This window comes from Myotis myotis, unplaced genomic scaffold (assembly GCF_014108235.1).
Source record: "Myotis myotis isolate mMyoMyo1 unplaced genomic scaffold, mMyoMyo1.p scaffold_m19_p_1, whole genome shotgun sequence".
Taxonomy (NCBI): domain Eukaryota; kingdom Metazoa; phylum Chordata; class Mammalia; order Chiroptera; family Vespertilionidae; genus Myotis; species Myotis myotis.
The window spans coordinates 33,285,595-33,304,548 of record NW_023416313.1 but is presented as its reverse complement, the minus strand read 5'-3'; the positions used below and the strand labels follow the sequence as shown (position 1 = coordinate 33,304,548).

At 42.2% G+C, this 18,954-nt stretch overlaps 1 long non-coding RNA gene across 1 annotated transcript; it reads left to right on the top strand.

Moving 5' to 3' along the window:
* The first annotated feature begins 14,210 nt into the window (after positions 1 to 14,210).
* LOC118651941 lies at positions 14,211 to 18,412 on the top strand. Its single transcript, XR_004966371.1, has 3 exons — positions 14,211 to 14,480; positions 16,909 to 16,966; positions 17,729 to 18,412. It is a non-coding gene; the product is annotated as an uncharacterized LOC118651941 (long non-coding RNA).
* The last annotated feature ends 542 nt before the right edge of the window (positions 18,413 to 18,954 follow it).

Below are 18,954 nucleotides of genomic sequence, written 5' to 3'. Positions count from 1 at the left end.
CTCTTTGCTTTCCACGCCATGATTCGTGAGATCACTCTGTCCCGTGTGTCAGAAGTTGGGTCCTAAAGCACCAAGGAAACTGTGTTGAGTGTGGTAGTGAAGGAGACATGCTGAAAAGTGACCAAGAGAAGAGCCCAGCTACATTAGTGTGCTGGATACTGTTCTAGGAGCTAGACAATGATGGCCATGAGATAGTGTCTCTGTTCTCCAATTGCTCACCACAATATAGTGGGTGAGACAGCCAGGCACACAGACAATGCCATTGCAGAGCAGTGAGTGTCACTTAGATTTCAGTGTCAGATTCTAGAAGCCATAGCTGATCCTCCTGGGAGGTCAGAGAAAGGGGCACCAATGCTGAGAAATAAAGATGTAAATAAGGAGTCAGCCAAAAGAGCAGACATATGGGATGTAGGGTGGTGGTGGAAATGCGAGGAAGAAACAAGAGAAGGGAAATTTTGCAAAGCACTCTTCGTGCTGTTCTTGGAGGTGAGAATGAGAGATATTTGAGGAACTGTTGTCCAACTGCTCTTGGTGCCTCTTTGGTGTCTTCTAAGGGGCTTTGTCATCTAAGGAAGACTATTTGGTGACCTGCACTGGGATGCAGATAATTCTGCCCTGAAGACCCCACTGTGAGAGCCAAATCCTTTAATCTGATCTCCCTTTCTCCTCCATCACCTTCCTCAATGTTCTGCATCCCCTGTGCTTTGTCAAGGAGCTTTGCTGCAGTGTGAGACTCAGGGAACAAACTCACAAAGGTAAGGTTTGGGATGCGATCCATGACCTTCCCCGTAAGGTCCACCTGTTCATCAGGCACAAGCACTTGCTGGCTGAGCTTCATGTTGTTAAGCCCCCATTTGGCCCTGGACCCTAAGTCCCTGAGGGCCTCTTTGCTGGTTTCCCTCTAAGAGAAAGTTTTGCTTTCAGTCCCTGTGTTCAGAAAAGGAGCCATAGTACTTTCTTCCTCCATCCCAGTTCTTTCAACCCTAGACCACCTGCTTTGCAGCCACCTGAATCCTGACTAAAAATAAAAACCTTCCACAACCCACCAGTCACCAAAATATCTAAAACAAGAGTCAATCTCCCTTCTTCTTTCTCTGTCTCTCCACCCACTCCTCTCTCACTGTCTCTTCTCTCTCTTCTCCCACTCACCTCTTCTCCCTAACCACCATCCCCAACACCACAAAACATGCAAAAAAACAAACAAACAAACAAAAAGTCCCTCTCTTCAACTTTCAAAGCTTTTATAATGACCATTTCCCAGTTTTTCAGACTCTCTGCCTTTTCTGTGAAATCTCAAAGTTTGTATCCCTTTTTCAAAGTGTAACCAATACTTATTGAGAACCTAATATACACTAGAAATAGATGCTTTATGTATACATGAACTCATTTAATCCTCTAAAAAATCATGTGAAGTAGATATGACTATATTTGTTATTTTTTTAAATAAGGATATTGAGGATCAGATGTATGAAGTAATTTGGCCAAGATCACCAGGTAGTGTATAGCAAAGAATTCAAATCAGGTCTGATTCAAAGCCCATGAGTCTCCTTTTGTATTTTGTAAATTTTTCCTAATTATGAGAGCTTATGCAGTTTTAAATATATTCATAAAATTGGCATACATATATGCATGTATATATTTTTCCAGCTTCATTGAGATGTAATTGTCATATAACATTGTGTAAGTTTAAGGTGTAATATGATTATCTGATGCCCTATATATTGCTAAATAAGCGATTACCATGATAAGGTTAGTTAATACCTTCATCACCTCACATAATTACCTTTTCTTGGGGTGAAAATATTTAAGTCCTACTCTCTTAGCAACTTTCAAGTATATAATATAGCACTGTTAGCTATAGTCTCTATGATGCACATCCAATCTCCAGAACTTACTTATCTTATAACTGGAAATTTATATTCTTTGACCAACAGATACCCCATTCCCCATTCCCAACCCTAGCACTGGGTAACCACCATTCTACTCGCTGCTTCTGTGAGTTTGGCTTTTTAAATTCCACATATAAGTGATATCATACAGTATTTGTCTTTCTCTGTCTGATTTATTTCACTTAACATAATACGCATATATATGTTTTCTATATGTAATTTTCTACAAGAAATTAATTTCAAGCTAAGTTATATTCAAGCTATTCACATTCTTATCAGAAATATAAAATCATCCTACTGAAACTCTTCTAACAATAAATCCTTTAAAAATATTTGTCAGTTTGTTGATAAATAATCACTTCACTGTTTAGATTTATAATTCTTGGATTCCTACCAAATTGAATATTCTTCAACAAATGTTTATTAATCATTTATATTTCCTAATTTTCTACTCTTTAAAGCAAGAGTTGGCAAACTGCAGCCCATTGGTCAAGTCTAGACCACAGTCTGTCTTTGTAAATAGATTTTTATTGGGACACAGCCACTCCCTGTCATCTATGTCTTGTCTGTGGCTGCTTTGGTGCCTCTCTGCAGAACTGGGTAGTTGCAACAGAAACAGTACAGCCTGCAGAGAATTTACCATCTGGACCAGACAACAAAGTTTGCCCACCCCTGCGCTTGAGCATAGACTCCTGTATTGTGAATATCCCATTCCCTTTACCTTGGATTTTCAATACTTTCCACATATGTCTCGAGTTGATTTTTTTATGCTACTTATCCTCAGTAAGAGAGGTATATCTAGATGCTACGTTTGCAGGATGTGGGAATTTCCCTCAGTTGTTTTTGTTGAGCACTGGCGTGCTGGTTGAGTCCCTTCTCAGGTCTACAGAAATGTGATTGCACATTTTACTGCCTACATTCCAGTGTCCAGCTGGTACTCATGTAGCCTGGCTCTGGGGTCCCATGAGAGATCTGCTATCTCCACCCACGGTTTGTTTCTCTGGTAGAAATCATTCATAAAATCATTGGTATTTCTATTACTTTGGAAAGATAAAATAGTATAATTTCATCTGGTTAAAAGAGCAGATATGCAACTTACTAACAGTGTGAATTTGGGTAAGTTATTTTTGCTTTATGCCAGTTTCTTATCATCTGTAAAAATCACAGAGATTATGCTATGGCCTTCCTCATGAGCACTGAAAGAGACAGTGTTCACTGGGATACCTATGAGCTCCTCAACATTTCCCAGCCTTCCTTGCTGTAACTGGGGCCATGTGACCAGATGTCTGGGAGTGGAAGCCTAATGCAGTTAGTAGCTGGTTTGCCTCTGCATCCCTGTCCTCTGCCACAGTGTGTTAGGGTGGTATCATAAGATGGGGGGAGCCGCCTAACCAGTTTGGCTCAGTGGATAGAGCATCGGCCTGCGGACTGAAGGGTCCCGGGTTTGATTCCGGTCAAGGGCATGTACCTTGGTTGTGGGCATGTCCCCAGTGGGGAGTGTGCAGGAGGCAGCTGATCGATGTTTCTGACTCTCTATTCCTCTCTCTCCCTCTCTAAAAAAAATCAATAAAATATATTTTTTAAAAAAAGATGGAGGGAACCTGAATCCCTAAGTTACTAGATGGAGGAGAGTCTCTGCTTATCTAAACCAAACTTTGCATGAGCAAGAAATAAACTTGTGTTGTGTTAACTATATAAATTGTTGAGTTATTTTATCTTTACCACAATGTAGCTCTTGCTATTCCAATTCATACAGGGTTGTTCTAAACACTAGTTAATGCATAAAGAATACTTGGATTCATAACTAGCATACAAAGTACTGTAAAAAATGTTTTTCTCCCTTACTCTTCTTCTTCTTATTATTATTTAAAGGAGCATAATTCTTACCTTGGACTCACACCTTTATCATTCTACTCATTACTCTATTTATGAAGAACTGTCCTCATAAGAATGCATTTACTATACACACACATATCATCATCATCATCATCATCATCATCATCATCATCATCATCATGTTGTTTTAGGAAGGTTAATAGTCTCTAAATAGATTAGAAACTTGGAGGTGGGGTGGGATAAGGAGCAGTTCTCTCTCCATCTCAAAGGATAGCCACTCACTGCCGGGAGCCGGTCCATGCTTGCTGTTTCAAGGGACCTGGCATATATGGCATACTGTTCTTAATATGTTTGCTCACCTTCTTGGCACTATGTGTTTTAACCAAGGTCTCTGAGAAAGGTTGTTTCCCCAGGTAGGGATTTTCCCCTGAAGTTAGGGAGGGAATAAAACCCCTCAACTAAGTGCCAGGTGGGTAATTAATCACTTTAACTATGAACAATCATGCTTAAGCTACATAATCTTTACTCCCTGGAATGGAGATAAGAAACGCCCTAACCTTTGTAATAGAGATTGATAGGATTGAATCAACTGGTATAAATACAGATGTAACAAGACAGAAAGAGACAGAACTTAGAAGACAGAACCAAGAGAGACAGAACCTACACACAGAACCTAGAGACAGAACCTGGCAAAAGATCCTGGACAGAAACTGGCCACAGAACCTAGAGACAGAACCTAGCGAGAAAACATGGCTGAAGAACCTAGAGACAGAACCTGGCTACAGAACCTGGATAGAACATGGCAAGAGAACCTGACTAGAACCTGGTGACTGAACCTGGCTGGAGAACCGGACAGAACCTGGCTGGAGAACCTAGCAAGGGAACATGGCTACAGAACCTGGCTGGAGATCCTAACCAGAACTTCGCTGGAGATCCAGACCAGAACTTGGCTGGAGATCCTGGCTAGAGATCCTGGCTAGGCTGCTGATCAACTGAACGCTGTCTCCGTGTCATTCCTTCTTCGCCGACTCCGTCCACACCTTTGGGGACCCCTGGACCTGCTGGGGTTGGACCCCAGCAACTCACATATTAAATTCTGCTTAGACAGAGTCAGTCTGTGACTCTGAGCAAGAGAATGAAATCTATGTGCATTGCTACCTTCTCTCAGGTTGCTGGGGCTGCTCTGTTTCATGAGGAAAAGCATAGGAAGACTATCATTTTGGTTTTTTTTTTTCAGTATACTTCCAGTCACCTTTCAGTTAATAGAAATTTCTCCCCAGTTCTGCAGTAGGCTGTTTTTGTCTTTCAGGGTTAGTCATTTTCATCTTTTCCAAGTCTCCATTGATTCTTTATCAAACCATCAGTCTTATTTCAGGTCTCCACTGGCATTCGCTCAGTCATGCCTTTCACACAGGTTACATTCAGTCCACACATTCCCAATAAAGTTATTTTCATTCCTAAGCTGTTTGCTTTGATTACTCTTTCACTAGTTGGAACATGGAACACAGAAAAACAGATGTGATTAGAAGAGTTGCTAAAGTTCTGTATTCTCCTCCCCCCAAATTGTTACTCCTTTCAAATAGCAAGCCATCTTTTGTTTCTTCTTTGATATATCATGTATGCACGATCTAGCTTTCTTATTTTGGGAAAATATAACTATTATTCACTGTCTACATCCCGAACCCCAGTGTATATCATCTCTCCATGCTGTTTTAGAGTTAGTTGAAGTATAAATAGGACAATGTCGTGGGAAAATGAGTGGGGGAGAATCATGGAGGGCCTTATATGCCAAACTTAGGACTTTGCATTGCAACTAATGTGGTAACTTAATGCAATATACATTTTGCATCTTAAAGGAGCCACAAATAGGACAAAGGCCTCATGCTTACCTCTTTAAAGCATTATCTTGGCCCTTTCCCTGTTTAATCCACACAGAGATCATTGTCCCAAATGGAGGTAGCATGTTGTGGAAATAGGAGGGACTCTGGACACTCTCCATTCTAGATCTAAACCCTGGGTAGAAACTTACAGGCTAGGTAAAACTGATAAAACTACTTTGCTTCTCTGAGCTTCAGTTTCCTTTTTTTTTTTTCTGTATCCTCACATGTCATTGAAAAGGTTAAATAAGGTATAAAAATATTTGACACAGCTGGTTTTCCTTCTTTCTTTATTTTAATTGATTAGTACTTTTGTGCTTTAATGTCAGAATCTCACCCAGAGACGTTTTCCCCCCAAAACAGAGCAGCTTTGTGCCACCTTTTGGCAAAGGTTTCAGTAGCCCTCACTGAAGTCCAAAAACCTGACCCTCCTTTCAATGAATGTTGGTTAAAGCTTCTTTTCAGGTATGCATGTGATGGGCTTTTTCACTTTAATGAAATCCCAGAAAACAATTTTTCAACAAAATAGATGATTTTCTTCCTTTGTAAGCAGTCCTTGGACGATGCAGTCAAATCCTCTGATAGTTCAATCTTGTCTGACACAACTTTGTTTTTCTGAGCACCATGGATGGAGATCACTATTGCTTCTGTTTTTCTTCCTGCCCATGAAGGTCTCCTCTAGCTCATTCATCTCTTTAAGGTTTGTGATCTCAAATTCCTATTTTATTTACTTATTGTGGTTACTGATTGAACTTCATATCCCACCAGTAGTCCTTGGCCTGGAGAATCATGTGAATTCCTTTAATCTTTTCTAAATGATGTAGCCATTTTATTGGGGTATTCAAATGTCTGATAAAAATCAGGCTCTGTCTACCAAAAATTTTGTGGTCATAGCTTGGTTATGGCCCTAATGGGAAAAGTAGTCTTCCAAACTTCCTGAGATGCGTTTTAGTGCTTCTTATAATTTGTCAACCAGCTTATCCAAGCCAGATTCTTAAAGTGTGTAGATCCTTCCTTTTATCATTATTGGTCTGGGACCGAAGGCCTTGAGTACATTTTGGAAAGCTGACCCACAATCCCTAACCTTGGACTACAAATACACCTAAAGGTAAAGCTTATGTATTAGTGTATTTAAAAAACAACATGGAAGGACCATTCCCTCTTGGCCAGCCTTGTTGATTTTTTAGGGAAAGGAACCATTGAGACACTTTTCTCATATCTTTGTGTCCCTTACAAGAGTTAAATATCCTGGGCTTTATATCCCAAGGTGGCCCATATCAGACTATAGATACTTTGCTTTATCTTGATAACCTTCAGGAAAATGATCCAAGGAACTACCCTCATGGGCATCTTTCCCCATAACTCCTATTAGTCTAAACACTTTAATATTAGTAAATGGTGGAAGATTATTTTATGATTCTCATGAATAGCATTGTAGCTTACTGAAAGGCTTTCTAACATAATCATTGCCTCCTTTTATTTTTAAATCCCTAGAGTTGCCGTTTGTTTTTTGAAGTTACTTTAAGGATCTTCTTTCAGAAGGAAAACAACCTAGTATATAAACCACTTCTGAGTCTGTTTATCCAGAGTAGAGGGTGAGGACACTTTCAGGCATGAAGAAAACAATTAATTTCATGGGTATTAAGCGGTAGGACCAGAGGATGTTGATGTCAATGCCCCCGGGAAGGACAGGAGGCAGAACTGAATATTGCTGAATTTGTTTTCTGAATAAATATTTTAAAACATCCACACTTTATTTTTCATCTCTTGATCTGCACACCTGATTAAACATCTATAAAAGTAACTGCAAAGTCAAATGGTCAAGGACCAGCTACAACTGCACCGCCTGGAGAAGAGAGTAAAGAGAGGTGGGAGAAGAGCATGTGGGGAAGACTAGGAGAGGGAAGACAAGCGGGACAGCCAGTGTCTCAGGAGAAGGCTGAGGACATCATTCTGGAATCTCCCAGGTCTCTTGACTAGGCCAAGCAGGCTCAGACGGAGGCAAGAACTCATAAATAACTCTGGTAGTGAGTTAATCTTTAATGAATACAGAAACTATGCATGGGCCTCAAGGTGAAAGGTTAATAGGCAGGATTTCAAAAACAATTTCATTAAGTAGTCGGTAGTAGTCAACAACTAATGTCATGTGTTCCCACATTCAAACAAGAAATGGGTTCAAATGAACTAATGCATCCTGGAGTCAAAATGATAAAACAAGAGATAATTGGGAGATGGAGAAAAACTGAAATCTCAAGATATAAATAAAAGAATCATAGAGCACATAGCAGATATTGAGAAGTTAATCGTGCACATGTTGATCTTATATAGATAGTGGTTCTGGGAAGGACCTTGTCTTCATCTTCTGTTCCTCACATGGGGTCAATTCAGTAACTGGGAGTTGAATTCCACTCAGCTCAATGTTGCACTTGCATTGTGATTGTATATTGTGGTTGTGCAGGAAAAAAGTTAAAGAAATTATTTATAGTACCACAAATTCCCTATAATGAATTTAATTCACTTGTACCTTCAAAGAGAGAAAAAAGGAAAATATGATATACTCATTAATTAATAAAATTAAGGTATATGTTTTAAGGAACTGGAAAGAAATCCAGATGTTAAGTTTTACCTCCCAAAATCAAGTGAACTGAAAATGGATTGATAACCACTGCCACGACCACAACAGTAATAGCAAATATGGAGAAACACTTCCAGGTATTTTACACAGTAATGCATTGAATCCTCAGAAAAACCTACAAGATAAGATCATTGTCCTCATTTCACAGAGATAAAAAACTGAGGCATGGAGAGGTTACATTACTTGCTCAAAGTCATACAAACAGTTAGAGGAAGAACCTGGATTTGAATCAATGCATTTAGGTTCTAGTCTTGCTAATTATCTCACTACAGTATTGTGAATGCTTGCTTAATTATCTCACTACAGTATTGTGAAACAAGCTGGGAAAAGGTAAGAAAAAATACTATAAAATTATGTTGTACACCTAAAAGTATTTAACATTTTAATACTTCAATTTAAAAAAAAGAATGAAGTATATATATTCTCATATTTATGAACTAATTTTATTGGCAATGGCACAGGCTTTTAAGAATCTTAGTAAGAATTCTTAGTAAGAATCTTCCATCAAGAGACCTTAACTGACATAAGTAAAAATAATAATAATAAATGCTCTTTAAAAGAATAAATTCTTTTTAAAAGATAATGACAAAAGAAAAAAGAAAAAGGGAAGGGGAGCAAGAGCAGTGAGTGGTGTTGGGTTTCAGGGTAAACCTCTCTAAGAAGGTGACTTTTGAGTCAATACTTAAGGAAGCTGAAGAGGGAACCCTGTGGATATTTGGAGGAAGAGCTTTCCAGTAAGAGGGAAGTTCAGGTGCAAAGGCCCTCAGGTGGAAGCATGCCTGGGATATCTGAAGAAGGAGTTCCCGTGACTGGAGCCGAGGGAACAAAGGTGTGATTCGTAGGAGATAGTGTGAGTGGGGTAAGTGAGGGACAGATTATGTAGGCCTGCATAAATCATAATAATGATTTACCTTTTACTCAGAGGCCACTGTGGTTTGGGAGCAGAGTGACATGATCTGGCGAATGTCTGACTTGGGTTAGTGTGGCTAGCATATTCAGAATGCGCCATGAGGATGAGAATGGATAGGAGACAAAGGCAGAAGCAGGGAGACCTGTTAAGAGTAGGGGGGTAGCAGTGGAGATGGTATTCAATTTTGAATATATTTTAAATAAAGAGCCTATAGAATTTTCTGATGGACAAGATGTGGAGTATAAGAGAGAGAAATCAAGAACAAAATTATGGATTTTTGCTGGAGTGACTGGATCTCTGGTGGAACTTCCTTTTTGGTAGTAGTGGAAGAAGAGCTATCAAGGGTTCAGTTTTAGAAGGGATAGTTTGGAGATGTCTATTAAATATTCAAGTAGAAACATAAGATCTGGGGTTTAGTAAATGCTAGACACAAACAAGTTGGACCATAGCACATGGGTGGATTAAAGCCATAAACTGGATGAGATCACCTAGGGAGTAAGCTAGACAGCAAAGAAGAAGGCCAAGTACTCATCACTGAACATTCAGAAATTGCAGGGATGAGGAGAACCAGCAAAAAAATCCAAAAGGCATGGCCAGTGAGGTAGGAAGAAAACAAAGTGAGTGTGATATTCTAAAAGCCAAGGAAAGAAAGGGTTTCAAGGAGAAGAACACTATCAACTGGGTCAAATGCTGCTAAGAGGGCAAGTCAGATGAGGTCTGAGAAATGAGCCCAAGATGTAGAAACATGGGGGCCATTGTGACATTGAAAAGAGCAGCAAAGGTCAGAAGGAGAGTATGGCTAAGTGGGTCTGAGGCTGGACCAATCATTATTTTAGCAATGTCATTCTCTTGGCTTGGCATCTTCTTAGGCGGGTTCCTCTTGGGGGAAAGGCCCCTTTTTCAAAAGTGCTTCCATGGAACTCTACCTTTCCATAGCTTTTATCATGTGTTCATTTGTGGATTCAGGTATTTTCTTGCCAACAAATGCATAGTGATTGATGCTTCCTTTAGGCAAAGGCATGGGAATGTAGAGAAACAGAAGACATCATGCCATTGTCAGGATAGTGCCCATCACACTTCGCTTTCCTTCACTTCCGGAAACATGCCTCATTGTGCTGTGAGTATGGCTGAGGTTGTCTCGCCCCAACCAAGAGTGGGCAGATGACCTAGGCCTGGCCAACCAGAATGCTACATTTCCTCTGCCACAGTGATTGGCTCAAGGCCAGCAGACACCATCACACCAAGAGCTCCACCCTCTTGCACCTGCCTCCAATAGTGTGACTGGCTTGGGAAGGACTTGGGGAGGGGGGAGTGAGTGTCTGGAATGGGGACAAGTCTTCAGCTCCCCCTAGAGCAGCGGTTCTCAACCTGCGGGTCGCGACCCTTTCAGGGGTCGAACAACCCTTTCACAGGGATCGCCTAAGACCATCGGAAAACACATATATAATTACATGTTGTTTTTGTGATTAATCACTGTGCTTTAATTATGTTCAATTTGTAACAATGAAAATACATCCTGCATATCAGATATTTACATTATGATTCATAACAGTAGCAAAATTTCAGTTATGAAGTAGCAACGAAAATAACTTTATGGTTGGGGTCACCACAACATGAGGAACTGTATTAAAGGGTCGCGGCATTAGGAGGGTTGAGAACCACTGCCCTAGAGGACCCAAACTGTCAATCTACGTAAGGCAGGAGGTCGTGTGCCTTCCAGAGGGCAGATGGCAGGCTCTCTTCCCAAGTGGACAGTTGTTAGCACAGGGAGATCCCTAGCAGGAGGGCATGCCACACAGGGAACCTCCCTTTCCGACTTGGCTCCCAACAACTGACTTGGTACTTCACTGGAGCGACCTCCAGAGCAGCCTGGCTGTTTTGCATTATCAGCATCCATTACAAAGCCACATGATAAATGATGGCCTGTTTCCTCACTTCTGTTTTTGAGGGCACCACAAAAGGACATCACACTCACAGGCATGCGGGGCCAGAGATCCCCTGCCCCAGCCCTCCCAGCCCTCCCACCCCTGCAACGGGGAAGGTTCTCTCCAGTGCACGATTGATCACAGGAATGGCAGGGGTCCAGATGAAGCTGGGGAGAGGAAGGATGGGCAGTGGGATTAAAGTGGATGGAAAAGTTAAAAGAGTGAGAATTTTTATTTTTGCAATGTGTCCCTCTGCTAACCATTATTTCAAAGCTTCCTGAATGGAAACGAATCAGGAAACATCAGTGGGACTAATAAAATCATACTGGGGAACAGCTGGGGATAGCATCGGTGATCATTAATACTACTACTATTGTGTGGAACCTTTGGTCATACATAGACTTGGCTAAGACCCTTTTATCTTTCAGTGTCCCCAGTTTACTTTTTTTGGACAAAAAAGTATGATTCAGAAAGTTAAGTGACTGGCCCAAGGTCACCAGCAGTGGATTAAGGCAGCAAAATGTTGACATTATGTTGTTGTAATTTAGTTTATTTGCTCCTCCAGCTGGGTGTGCTTAGTTTTCTTGGTCAGTCCCTTTCCCTTGCATTACCACCTCTGCCTGGGGGGTAGGGGGTGTGGGGGAGAGGGATCCAGCTTGTTTTCAGTCTCAGCTAACTGGGCTAACTCAGCCAAAGGGCGGACGCCCTAGGACAGATCCCCATGGCTTTCTCTGGAGACTGACCTGGTTGGCCGCGCCTGAACAGTGCGTCAGACCTTAAAGAATTCCTTGTCTTTGATTCTCTTTGTGGTAGAAACTTTTGATATCCTGGTCCGCAATTTAAAACAAATTTCACATTGACCTTAGCTTCTCTTTCTGTGCAAAGTTCATCCATTCATCAATCAGATGCATTAATGAAGCAGTAATATTTATGGAGCACTCACTCTGTGCCAGGTGTCATGCTAAGTTCTGAGACAGTGGCACAATCTAGTTTAAGGGTTAGGAAACCCTTCCCTGAGGAAGGACTGACTAAGCTGGGACTTGAAGGATGAGCAGGCTTATGCGAGGTGAAGAGGGGGCTGGAATAGCCTTCCAGGACAGCAGGTCCACATCCCTGGAGGCAGGAGAAAGCAGGGCCCCGCCGAGAAATGCCAAGTGCTCAGTTAACAAGGAGGAGGACTCCGGAAACACAGACTACAGAGGCATGACGTGGGTTAGAGTGTTGTCTTTCTCCCAAGAACAGTGGGTGGCTAGAATGGTTTTATTTTTTTAAAAAAATATATATTATTGATTTTTTACAGAGAAGGAGGGAGAGGGATAGAGAGTTAGAAACACCGATGAGAGAGAAACATCGATCAGCTGCCTCATGCACACCCCCTACTGGGGATGTGCCCACAACCAAGCTACATGCCCTTGACTGGAATCGAACCCGGGACCCTTCAGTCCGCAGGTTGACACTCTATCCACTGAGCTAAACCAGTCAGGGCTAGAATGGTTTTAAATACACATGCTTCTAGCTTCACCTCTCTCTCTCTCTCATCCTGGAACCGGAATAGCTCTGAGAGAAAATCAAATGCTTTTTGATAAATACCTGAGTCCCCAGGCCCTGGCCACTGCGATCCCTCTTTAAGCAGAGGTGTGCATTCCCCCCAGGACCTTGGATCACAGTAAATTAATCTGCTTGTTGGAGAGAAGAGGGGGGCAGTCCTGAGAGGTGTAGATTATCCTGGGGTGGCCCTAAACAGAAAATGGTTAAGAGAATTCCAGTGACCAAGGCGACGCAGGGAAGGGGATTAGGAGGGAACAAGCATGGCCAGGAAGGAACAATCCAGTCCTAAAATTCTGTGATCCCAGGCCAAATTCCACGAGTGCTTCAGAAGGCACCGAGCCATGCTCATAACTGTGCGGGGAACGAAAACACGAGGTCACGGCTCCTGCTCTCCTGCTGACTTGTTTTGGGTGTGCCCTTTAGATTCCAGCTCTTACTCTCCACTCAGGGAGTGGAATCCTGGAATGTGCTCTTTTTATTTATTTATTTATTTATTTATTTATTTTTTAATCTTTTACCTCTCCTTTTCACCCAGCCCGCCCCAGTTCCAAAGAGCTACCCCTGTTGGAACCATTCTCATCACTGTTTCTGCTACTGGAATGTCATCCCCTCTGTTGCCCAGGAGAGGCCTCCGACAGAGAAAGAGAGGAAAACCAAGTCTCATACGGCTAATCGTAATGGCCCTGCCTCAGGGCCTCTGCTCGGGCTGCTGTGTCAGCCTGGGCACTTTCTGGAGGTATCTGCTTGGCTACTTGCCTCACATCAAGTCTTTGCTTATCTGTTGCTTTCTTATCCAGGTCTGCTCTGTCTTATTTAATACCACCCATCTGCCCAATCCCCCTTACCCTGCTTTCTGTTTTTCTATTCATCTGTGTTATAACGGACTCTGTAATTTACTTATTTCTATGCTTATTGCCTTGCCTTTTATCAATCAGGAATATACACTGAGTGGCCAGATTATTATGACCACCCCATCAGTACAATGAAATGAATTAGTTATGCAAATAATAACAACAACAACAATAATAATAAAACCTTGAGAGTATTTGCTTAGGAAGTTTTCAATATTCAGTATTTTTGGAAGTGTCAGTGGAGTACTGATGGGGTGGTCATAATAATCTGGCCACTCAGTGTAAGCTCACCAGTGCATAGGGTGGTGCCTGGCATGTGTAAGTGCTCATTCATTGAGCGGATGAATGTTCTCTCAGCAGGACGAGGCGTTGTTTTCTCCATTCTTCCACCCTGTGCTGGCAGTGTGACATCATCAAGGTGTGTGGTGCTATGCACAGGTACCATCTCTGTCCCAGGGTGTTCTCAATATTCAGTAAATTCTCCTCCAGTAGACGCACAGGAATGCAACCAAAGATGAGGGAATCAATCTCTGACAGGCACTGAGATCCAGGAGAAAAAGTTCTCGGTGCCAGCAGACACATCTATAAACAAATGCTTTTAAAATAGAAGCGAGAGATGGCTGAGCCCTGAGAACTGTCCCTTAGGTATGCACGCTCATGCAGGCAGGAGGTGGCGGGCCAGCAAACACTGACCACGCGCCAATCAACAAGGTCAGCGCACAATTTACACGCAGGAAGTCATCTATTTTTACTATTGCAATTGTTTTCCTGTTTTCCTTTATTCGGTATGTTAACACAGGAGCCCGAGTCCAAGAGTTTTGCTTGAATGCTTGCCTCTCTTATTTTTCTTTTTTAAATTTGGATGCAACCTTGTATTTCCAGAGAGCAACTGTTTTTTCCCACTATTTAAAGAAAACGCGGAGGAGGCTGGGCCATCTGACAGGCTGAACAATGCTGGGCTGATGTGGGAGGGCCTCAGACGTGGGGATTCCGCACGGCCAGGCTGAAGGTGAGCTCTCTCCTGGGGAACAGTGGACGGGGTTTGCAGCCCTGAGGAAGGGTTGGCTGTGTGCTGGGCGCCAACACAGGGAAGCTGCAGGCTTCTTGCCAAGCTGGCAGGGATTGATGTGAGTCCCCAGTAGTCCAGCCCCCACCCCAGTCCTACCTCCCCACACCCCCAAGGAGCTGCAGGGAGACATTCCTTTCATACCCAAAGCCATTCAAGCCCCTCCTGGATGTATTTTTCTGGCCAATTAGCTGTCATGCAGCTGAGGTTTTGTAGGCCTTGTATTTTCCAAGCACCCAAATTGCAAAGTTTCACAACTATTTGATTGTAACTCAGCAATCAACCCTGTTTGTTTTGTCCTTTGATTAGCCCTTTGCAGGGCCATGATTGGCAAAGCCTGGGCTGGAACAGAAGCAAAGGCAGTCTAGAGATTTCCCAAACACAGATTCTTTATTGTTGTGCAATTAATTGTGAACTCCACCTTGGCCTGGCTAAGCAGTTCACCGGATCCCAGAGCCCCGAGGCTTGTCCGCTCCTCGGTGTGGCTGAAGGACTTGGACTTGAGTGGATGGGACTCTTGGTCCTTCTTGGAGTTTACTCGCTGGTCTTTAATCGGCCTCCCTGGCCCTGGGTTATATAATATCTCAGCGCTCTCACAGGAGTCCTAAGGAAGGCACTTCCCTCTCTGGACTTCCTGCCCTGACCTTGCAGATGTTTCCGTAATCTCTCCTGGAAATCTTAATGGTCCCTTGCAAGTCCTAGATTCTTGCCCCCAACCTCTTTCTATGCCCCTTATTTGGTGTCTCTGAGTCATATTCTGACGTCTAGCTTGGGTTACTTTTTGCTGGTAGCTGGCTCACCTATTTTTCTGGTAATATCAGTAGACTCCTAAGGGAAATGGTTTCATAGAACAGAAAGACTTTATGCTCACTGATCTGTCACAAATACAATAACCAAGCCCTGCCTAGAGTGGCTCAGAAGTTAGGCATCGATCCATGCACTGAGGCTGCTGGTTTAATTCCCAGTAAGGACACAATCCCTGGTAGGGACCATGCTGGAGGCAGCCATTGATAGTTCCGTCTTGCCTCAATGTTTCTCTCTCCCTCTCTCTCCCTCTCCATTCCTCTCTCTCTAAAATTATTTTTAAAAACATGAGAATCAGCACTGCAACTAAGATAGGCGTGACCCAGAATGTTTTATACTCAAAATTACTTTAAACATTAACCCATTAATCCAAGTGGAGTTGAGCAGTGAGCTTGCTAATCGCATATCGGAAGACAACCTCTCAAGGTTCAGTAATTCATTGCTAGTCAGAAGCTCAGCAAAGAGCTTTCACCATCAGTACCATCTCCAGAGCAGGAATCATGCTGTAGGAAAACAAAGCTTTCCATGTTATAAGAGCCAAACAAATAGCCCAGTGATGGCGAACCTACGACATGCACGTCAGAGGTGACACGCGAACTCATTGTTTTGGTTGATTTTTCTTTGTTAAATGGCATTTAAATATATAAAATAAATATCAAAAATATAAGTCTTTGTTTTACTATGGTTTCAAATATCAAAATATTTCTATATGTGACATGGCACCAGAGTTAAGTTAGGGTTTTTCAAAAAGCTGACACATTGAGCTCAAAAGGTTTGCCATCACTGAAATAGCCCCTTGTTCTAGACATTTAGCTCTGTTATCTCATGCATTCATGCTTGAAAAAATCGTATTATAAGTCTGCATTGGCTTATCAATATCCCACATCTTGTTCGACAAGCAATTAGGAATGCATATCACAACATAAACTTAAAATTGAATAGCAGGGCCAGAGAGATATAAACTAGAATCAACACCAAGTGAAGAAGAGTACAATACAACAAAAAATCCTACACAATTATAATAACTGAGCAGTAAATTTCCCTCAGAGCTTCCTGGTGGCCAAAGCAAAAAAAAAAAAAAAATATGATCACTTATACGAGTGTTATTGTCCACTAAGAGAAAGTTACCTTTTCCTCAAGAAGCAAAGCATTTTGCTTTTAGTTCTGAAGGAGATGTCTCATGAAAAACTTGAGCAAATGGAGATACATGTCATGAAGTTATCCATTTTCTGGCTAAAGCAGCTATCCATGAAGTGAAACCCTGGGTAGGTTGCAGAAACTCTCTGAACAGAAGTTTTCCATCATGCCCATCTATTCTAGGGGATCTAGCACCTTCAGTTCTGTATGGACAGAACTGAGGTTGATTTATTTCCATAAATGATTCCAAAGGTGCTCTGGGAACATTTATATATAGTCTTTGTCCCCTGGGTCCTTAGCTCAATGAGGGACACACATAAATACACAGATAATTCTCATACAAAAGTAGCTTGTTGTCTTACTGAATTTAGGCTGCTATAACAGAACACCATAGTCTTGGTGGCTTAAACAAGATATTCATTTCTCGCAGTTCTGAAGGCTGAGAAGTTCAAGATCAAGACACTGATGGATGATGGATCCAGTGTCTGGTAAGGACCTTCTTTCTTCTTTCTGGTTTGCAGACAACCATCTGCTCCTTGTATCTTCACATGGTGGAGGAGGGGGAGGGGAGAGAGAGAGAGAGAGACAGACAGACTCTCCTGGCTCATGGTACCCTCGTAGCCTGGACTGAGACCAGAGTGGTGTGATTGTCCAACAAAAGGCATGTGTCTTTTGTAAAAAATAAAGGCTGCTGGTAAGCTCAAAGCCACAAATATCCACTACCTACTGGTTTTCCCTTTTTAACCATGTCCCCTATTTGCTAGCCAGGATAAATTGGTTTCTTCTGAGGTCCCTGCAGCCCAGATTCAGTTGTTCTTTCTAAGTGAATCTGGGGGAGACACAGTGGACATACATCATTTAATTTTACTATTATTGGAAGAGAACAGTTAACTGTAAGGAAGCAACAGTTCTGTTTTCTTTTCTGGCTAAAGCAGCTTAAATTATAAAATGTTCCCTAGTACATCCTGCTGTGACCAGGGGGGTTTGGTGGAAAGCCTCCTTAAGTCCTGCACTCCTATTAGCCACCGAAGCCTGCTGGGGTCACTGGACCTCAGACTGAAAAGCAAACACACACACTAAGAAGCTCACAGGAAAAATTCATCAGCTCTTGATATGAATTATGGCATAAGACCAAGGCACACTTTCACATATAGCCTGGTGGAGAGACCTCCTTAAGGACATGGGGTGCACCCGGTGGCGGGGGGACTTGGGGCTGCATCTTTGACATACATTCCCTTTTTTTCTCCCAGCCCGATTGGATGTTCACTCTTACTCTGTCACACGGCACGTGTGGGAGGACAGGGAGCCGGATGGAGCTGTTCAGATGGAATACGCCTCTCCACTTAGACCACTTGGAAATATCCAGAATATTTGTACCAGTACGGGAATGTCTGAACAGTGGCACAGGAAAAGTGAAAGTATCCAAATGTCACTTTCCCCAATGCAAATGTTCTGCACTGCACGTGTAGTATGTCATCATTGCCATGCATGCCTGAGATGTGTTAGCCATCGCCCATTGATACGGAACGGACTTAGCTGCCTCATTCTACAAATCATGTCTCCTTTTGTCTCCAAAACCTGGTTGAAAAAATTTTGCCTAAGATGTCCCTTTTGAACTTCACATTCAACATGTCTACAAGACTTCTATATAACCAAAACCTCTGATTCATCTTTTTAAATCTCCATTCCCTTTTTCTCTATTTAATTATATACCAGTCTGTTTATCAACCTATTTTCCCCTCAATAAATATCTACTGAGCAACTTTTGTGATCTGGCCCTAAGGAGGCCCTTGAGTATGTGATGGGGAGGAATCACAGACATGGGCCCTGCCTCATGGGGCATCTGTATGATAGAGGAGACAGATGTTACTCAAATCATCATAGATGTAAAAAAGGAATTATAACCAGGTCAAGAGCTCAAGGGAGAAATAAGTTCAGCTGATCCTTCTTCTATAATTACTCTTAAGTCTATTCCTTCTTTTCCTTCAGCCTGGCCACACATCTTGGCTAGGATTTCTCATCTCATGTCTAGATCTCTGCATTAGACTTCCCGTTCTAGTCCTCTACTTAGTACAATGAGGATGCATCATTACCAACACACCTTGGACTTTTTGCGTGGGTACCTCATTCTTTGAATTGTCTTTCTTTATTTGACCCACTCATCACTGTTACCTTTCCAAATTGTACCACTCATTAAGACTCAGCAGAAATGCAATCCCTTCTTTGACTCTGTCCTGTCATCTCCAGCCAGAATTGATCTCCTGCTTCTTCCCGCAAGAAGCAGTCTTTGTCCACATCATTTGGGTGGCACATCTTACAGACCACGGTCATTTGTGTGCATATTCTCTCCTATTAGTTTGTAAGTGCCTGAAGGTCAAGGACTCAATGGAGTGGTCACTGGTCATTCTTTTGGATGTACCAACATCTGAAGTCCCTTTCTATATTTTGAGACTTGAGTCTTGGTTGGAAACCCCAC